This window comes from Ornithodoros turicata, unplaced genomic scaffold (assembly GCF_037126465.1).
Source record: "Ornithodoros turicata isolate Travis unplaced genomic scaffold, ASM3712646v1 Chromosome12, whole genome shotgun sequence".
Lineage (NCBI taxonomy): Eukaryota > Metazoa > Arthropoda > Arachnida > Ixodida > Argasidae > Ornithodoros > Ornithodoros turicata.
Genome location: NW_026999301.1, coordinates 2,572,738 through 2,580,364, shown reverse-complemented (window position 1 = coordinate 2,580,364; position 7,627 = coordinate 2,572,738). Strand labels below are relative to the sequence as shown.

The following is a 7,627-nucleotide window of genomic DNA, read 5'->3' as shown; positions in this document are numbered from 1 at the left end:
CACGTGTGCCCGTCAGAGGGAGGTTCGGATCTCTCGTGGGGTTCGAACCCAAACACTGAGACAAATGTCGCCGAACGGGGGTCGGCGTCAGGAATTTTCGGAATGACGCCCTAACAGCTGGAAATTGACGGGTGGCCCGAATAGGAAACTTGTAGTGCAGGGTACGGAGCATGCACACACAAAATTTCGGGTAAATCGGGCGTTAGGTAAGTAACTTACAGCACTAAACAGCGGGAAGCGTTTCGGGGCGTCGTCACCCAAACACGTTGGCGTCGAAAAACTACAAAGCCAATATCTTATCTTGGAGAACGAAACTTTGCGGGCCTATAGGACAAACTCGATTGAAAAGAGCGCGTTGAGACCTTCAAAACTATGTTACACACGACTATGTAGCTGCAACTGGGTCGGTTTTAGGAAAATGCGGCCGCCCGTCACAGGTATTGTGAGGAGTGCAAACACGGAAACCGGTAACTGGAGAACCGGTAAAGTTCCAGAGCTGCGATCAATTTTGTCACGTTTTTTACGTCATATAGAGTAGGTTACAAAAAATTAACATCGTCGGACGCGAGCTTCCTTCCGAAAAAGGACCCAAAGTTTTGAAAAAGAGCGCCGCAAACGCGTCTTCACCCACAATTTCCGAACCGCTAAAGACCGGACCGCGGTGTGATTTGGCCGATCATAGAACCATTCGAGACCTATTTGGACGCAAATTTTGGCGTGAATCCGGCAAACGTCGCGGGAGTGACTGCGCTCCGAATGTGTCGTATATGTGCTGATGGAAGCCAAAAATTGCCACATTTGTCGGCTACCGTTAGGATTTCTCAGAAACTTCGGGCGTGTTCGTGAAGGGGGAGGAATGCGGAATCTGTCACAATAAGTAGCGTCTTGATAGGAACATTTTAGGCCTCTATATTAGACGCACAACGCCATCAAGCGACACCATCGTCACTCGATAGAGACTCACTACTGCCATGCACCACAAGGGTTCCCAAGAGTCTTGAGCAGGCTACCCGTGTACTTCAGATAAATACCTGAAGAATCGATATTTTGAGTACCGAATAAGGTTAGAAAGCAGGACAAATCTATGTTAGGGTACAACTAATTGTATTGTTAGCAAAAAGTGACATCATTCAACCTGACCTAACCTAGTCATGTGTGTCAACTCGCGCGTCGTTCGGAGCGTGTATCCTATTTCTGCACCATTTCCGTCCCTCCATTACTATTTAGTCCCTAACACAGGAACGTAACAGTGAGTTTATGTATATGCACGATCCTCCAGGGCAGTGACACACATTTGGTTCGCACAGTCCATTTTTATAAGGTAAGTGTGTGATGCAATTAAGTGGCCCCAAAAACTAGTTTGGCATAATTGTAATCATAACTATGTGCCAGAATCAACGTTTCGAATTATGTGTCATGTGTGATTCCTGTCCCCCATACTATCCTAATGTGCATCATACGGCCCCATATGTGTACTGTTGCTGTCACATACGAAGTCGTATGGAACCCATATTGCTGCCACATCACTTCATACGGGTGAAAGATATGTGATATACGGTCCCATACCACTTCATATGAGGCCCACATAAGTACCATATTGACTCCATATGACTCCGTACGGTACCCATAAGAATGCCATATTGCCTACATATGACTTCATAGGCGGCCCATATGCATTAATATAGGACCCATACGAATCTGTACGGGAACCATACAAACTGATATAGGAACCATATGAGTCTCATACGGGATTTTTCAATAGGGCCCTTCAATTAAATTAAATGGACATCCCTTAAAACAACAAAATAATTTAAAAATCCTAGGCTTAATCTTTGACTCAGAACTGACATTCTTACCTCAGGCAGAAAAAATAGGCGATATCAAGTTGACGGTGGTGAGTAAATCAAAGAGTGATATTAAACGGTAGGAACAACTTATTTATTTACATATGGTAAACAAGACTTTCGTGCACGAGACTGCACTTCTTCAGGTTACCAAGAACCGTAACCTGAAGAAGTGCAGTCTCGTGCACGAAAGTCTTGTTTACCATGTGTAAATAAATAAGTTGTTCCTACCGTTTAATATCATTCTTACCTCACTTAGACGCAATTAAGAACAAAGTAATAAAAGCCACCTTACAACTTTCTTACCTAAGCTCCTTATGCCACTCTCTAAATCCAGAAATTCTTCGACAAATATATATTAAGGTAATAGAGAAAATAATTCTATATGCGGTACCAGTCTGGTGGAGGCTTGAAGGTAACTCACGTGTTCGTAGAAAATTAATTTCCATACAAAGAATTCCATTGTTAAAAATATGCAAGGCATATAGAACAACTCCCAATGTAACACTACCAGTCGTATCTTCTGTACTCCCAATTGACCTTCAAGCTACTAAAGAACTTATCCTGTTCCAATTATTTGAAATAAGTAGACCAGTCACAATAGGGGGAAAACTATATACACCGCAAGAAATTGAAAGTCCTTATGACCTTTGGGAATCGCACCCTATTACTTCTTTCCATTTGAATTTCACAAAAAGAAAAAAGAAAAAATAGAATATACAAAATATGCAATCTATACTGATGGTTCTAAAGACAAAAATACAGTTGGGGCTGCCTTTTGCATCCTATGTGAGGGAAAGATGGCATCATACTCAAAATACAAACTACCAGCCCATGCAGCTATATTTGATGCGGAACTGTTAGCTCTTTACGAAGCATGTCTAGCTATTAATAATCTACCAATAGGAGAAGTACATATATATTCTGACAGCCTCAGCGTGTTGTCGGCTCTCCAAAATCAATTTCACAAAAATTTAAAATGAAATCAGCTTCGCGAGTTAACAATCTCGCTACGAATGGGGGGTTACATTCCCAAATTCCACTTCATTCACTCATACATTGAGATTGAGGGCAAGGAGTTAGCAGATTATTTGGCAAACAAAGCACGTCGGGAAAGTTCCCCCAGAGATACACCAATATAAAAAAGTTTTATCAAAAAAGAAGTAACTAAAGAACTTTATAATATATGGAACACGATGTGGCAAAAGGAAGAAACAACAGCTACAAAATGGATTCCTAGGATCTGGGCAGCTTCAAAACCATTTATCGCAGATGTAACACAGGCCATTACCGGACATGGAAGGTTTCCCAAGTATTTTAAACTATTTAATATTCTGCAAAATGCAAACTGTTTATGTGGAAATATAGAAGCAGATATAATGCATTACTTACTAACATGCCCACTAACGATGCAGTTTAGGAACTCACTAAGCAAAGAAATTGGAAGACCGCTAGATGAAAATTGTTTACCGAATATAATTTTACACCCTCGTACAACTACCTTACTTAAAGAGCTGATAAAATATATAAACACTACTCTAGTTCCCCCAAATTTGACAATGGGTAACCAAGGAGATCGGCATACACAATCATAAACGGCTTAGCCGTTCTGCCCTTCTACCAAGATTACACCATCCCCGTGCCAACACCTGCAGAAGAACTGAGGAGACAACATCAAAATCACTCAGCCACAGACAACAGGACTACGTCTCAAACGAGAGAAGAAGACTTCAGGAAGAAAACTGATGATGATGATGATTGGAGTTTTAATGGCGCAATGACAGCACAGGTCATAATGCGCCAACACTGTGATTAAAATAAGACTAGCAAGAAGTAGGTGCAGTACCTAAAGAAGAAGAGAAGTGACATCTAAAATACAAGACTGACTCTACACAAGACTTAGGATTCCAATGTCTCTTAAAAAATTAAAAATTCTACTGAAAGGGATAATAGCCTCATCGCCAAGCAAGAGCGCTGGATGAAGAGGCAAAAAATACGTATAAAACTCTGTGAAATGATGTTGACGATGGATTTCGTGGTGTGGGCAGATGATAAGAATGTGGATGACAGAGAGGAGTTCACCACAGTTTTCATACAGTGGAGGATCTTCTCCACAGAGTAAAAAAAGGTGCGTGAGGAAAGTGTGACCTATCCGCAACCTTGTTCTCAGAACACTCAAGAGACGATTTTCCTGAAGGTCTCCATAACTTTGGATGTGTTGTTTAATCAAGTGTAACTTGTTTTGTGTCTGAGTGTTCCAGAACCTCTGCCATTTTGTGTACAGTGATTTTCTAAGTGCTGACCTAATATCTTGCATGGGCATCTCGAAAGGGCTGACGTCTTTTGAAGCTGCCGCAGCAGCAGCGCGGTCAACAACCTCATTGCCTTGTATGCCTGTGTGACTAGGCACCCAGCATAAAATAACTGAATATCCCCTCTTTTGTGCCATACTCACTAAGGACTGTGCACGCTGAATCAGAAAATTCTTTGGTTTGCGTGTGCTGCAAATAGCATTTACAGAACTTAAAGAGTCTGTATATATAACTGCAGACTTGATGCAGCTTTGAAGAATGTGCGTAAGCGCAAGGATGATAGCATAAATTTCTGCGGTAAGGATAGGTGCTATATTGTTTAGACGAGTGAGCTTTGAATCGAATGTAATGCCAAGAAATTTGCATTCTGATTTCACAAGAATGTCTTGTTCATCAAGTCGCAGCGCAGGAGACTGAAACACTCCCCTGATTCTCGAGAAATGAACACAGATTGTTTTTTTTTGTTCAGGGGAGAATTTAAATCCATTACGTAAGGACCATACTGCCATTTTATTTATACAGAGTTGCATCTGTCGTTCACATCTGGGTAAGCTCGCAGAACAACAAGATATCTCGATGTCATCCACATACAAGGAAAAAGATATAGAGGGTAGGATGACACTGGCTATTGAGTTGATTTTGATAAGGAATATTGTGACGCTCAGAACAGATCCCTGCGGGACACCATTCTCCCGCACGAACAAATGGGATAAGGTAGTTCCCAGCTACACTCTGAATGTTCTGTGTTGAAGGAAATCAGCTATACATTTAAAGAGACGACCGCGTATACCGAACGAATGAAGATCCTGTAGTATGCCAAATCGCCACGCGGTGTCGTATGCTTTCTCCAAGTCAAAGAAAACTGACAAGCAGTGTTGCCTCCTGACAAAAGCTTCACGGATGGTTGTTTCTAGACGAACGAGGTGATCCATTGTGGAGCACCCCATTCGAAAACCACACTGAAATTCTGATAGGCACTTATTAATTTCAAGAAAATAAACCAGTCGGTTATTCACGATTCGCTCAAAGGTTTTGCCTATGCAGCTTGTCAGAGCAATGGGACGATAACTGGCAGGACAAAAGGCTTCCTTTCCGGGTTTCAGGAAGGGGATTATGGTGGCAATCTTCCATGCAGATGGTAGTGTCCCCTGTATCCAAACATGGTTGAAGAACTGAAGTAAACATTTTTTTGATATGTCAGACAACTTTTCCAGCATTGAGTATGTAACACGGTGTGGGCCAGGAGCAGCCGCTTTTGCTGACAACAAGGAGCGTGACAATTCTATCATATTGAAAGGCTGATTATATCCAAAGCAGTCTCCACCATAGTAGTAAGTACTGGACTCTCATGGTGCACAACGCCCAACTGGCCTGAACACGATTTAATTAGCAATTAGAGCTAATTGGGACCCCCCACATTAATCAGCACCCTCCAGGGAGCCACCACACTGATTGGGGAATGTCTAACTCGTGTCCAGACCAGCTGAGCGTTGTGCACCATGAGAGTCCATAAAAAAGAAAAAAAATAGATAGAAATAGAGTGGAGAGAAGGAGTTTAATTGAAGATCAACGGCGCCATCTTGAAGAAAGCGGTCCGGAAAGGCCGCTGACCGTCGCTGGGCGACGGAGCACAGAGGCAGGTTGCAAAGCATCGCAGCTATGACCACCAGTTCCGGACATCCTGTGACGTCAGCTGTGACGTCATCACGGCATGTCTGGGCAAGTTAGGACAGCTCTGGGCATGCAAGGAGAAAAACACTCGTAATACAGAGGCTGGAAAAGCAAGAGTATGCAAACCATCAATAGCTAACAACAAAAAAATTAGTTACACAACAAATGAGCCCACCAGAACAGGAGCGCAGAACCATGCGACTGCTCCATCCGAGAGGCAGGCAGAAACTGACTCGTAATGGTTTTTGTCCTGTATAAACCCCGCAGCTGCACCCCCTAGCGGTTACTTTCTCAACTAATCTCACAACAGAATTATTAAGAATCACGCCAGCGCTACTCCCGGTCCCAAGGCAGAAGATGATAGAAAATGGCGGGAATGCCCGGACAACAGCAACCAGCACCCGACGTGCACGGGCACGAAAATCGCAAACAAAGCGGGAACAAAGTTGGCGAAATCATTAGTTACACAACAAATCACCTCACCACAGTAGGAGCGCAGACCGATGCGACTGCTCTCGTCGACAGCCAGGGATCAAGTGACGACGGAGCGAACGACCGCACGTCTTCTCCCAACGAGAGCCAGAGGTGGACTGACGTAAGCGCCACTCTACGGGTGCTACGCATGCGCGCGCTCGTAGCGCCCTCTGCGCGCTCCTACCGCCACCTGCGAGAGGCTAAGAGAGAAGAGCATTCCTGCGCCCTCTTCTCTCGTTGCTCATTGGTCGTGAGGCTAAGTGAGAAGAGCATTCCTGCGCCCCCTGCTGGCCGTTCTCATTGGTCCAGACATCATCCTATTGTCTCAGGGCTACACTGTTTTTTCCACTAATGCTCCTTTGGTCAATCTGCAGTGAAGCCACGGTATGACGTCATCATGCACCTGCGTGGCTCAAGGACGCGTGCGCTGTAGACAGGGGACCTATTATTTATTGAATCACTATCCCAAGATTATTTCCTTTATTCTTCTATAACGATTGCATAGGAAACTATTGCAGAAGAGCACCATGCATGAAAACTGATCGTAGGAATTCCAAAGTCTTACTAAATGAGACTTCCAAAAGAACAAAACATCCTAACATGTAACTCCATCAACGGCTAATAAGAGGACTAGGCACTCAACAAATCAACGCGCGCAGAACTCAGGGCAGCACTATCGTCAAGGCGACAATGTTCCTTGTCAAAAAAAGACAAAATACAAAGCGTTAACAAAGGAAAGCATGCATATCGGGGCATGTCAGGACACGTCAGGACAAATTCGCACGACTGTTGGGCAACAGAGGAAAACGAACACTTGAACAGAGTGAAAAAGGCACTCACCATCATTTTTCCCGTTCACAGCATTCCCTCATTGTAAATCTGCTCGTCACAAAATCCTCCTGCATCGTCGAACACCATTCACCAGTGACGAACCATACATCCACACCCCATCAGAGGCAGACAGAACCCCACCTAAGCTACGCTCTTCCACTGACGGCCAACGCCAGGATCATAATTACCGTGTCTACACCCGCCAGTGTCCAAGAGAGAAGTGAATCCTTGCGCCCCCTGCAGGCCAGTCTCATTGGTCGTGACGGCATCCTATTGTCTCAGGGCTACACAGTTTTTTTTTTTTTTCCACTAATGCTCCTCTAGACAAGGTCAACCTGAAACAATAGTCTCTCGGTATGCGGTCATCATGCAGGTGCGTGGCTCAAGGACGCGTACGCTCTAGACAGGGCACCTGTTATTTATTGAATCACTATCCCTAGATTATTTCCTTTATTCTACTATAATGATTGCGTCGGGAACTATTGCAGAAAAACA

At 43.9% G+C, this 7,627-nt stretch overlaps 1 long non-coding RNA gene across 1 annotated transcript; it reads right to left on the bottom strand.

Moving 5' to 3' along the window:
- Positions 1-5,692: 5,692 nt before the first annotated feature.
- On the bottom strand, positions 5,693-7,171 carry LOC135371744 (uncharacterized). The gene is made up of 2 exons (XR_010415709.1): positions 6,311-7,171; positions 5,693-5,891 (listed from the first exon to the last, which is right to left on the bottom strand). It is a non-coding gene; the product is annotated as an uncharacterized LOC135371744 (long non-coding RNA).
- Positions 7,172-7,627: the final 456 nt, after the last annotated feature.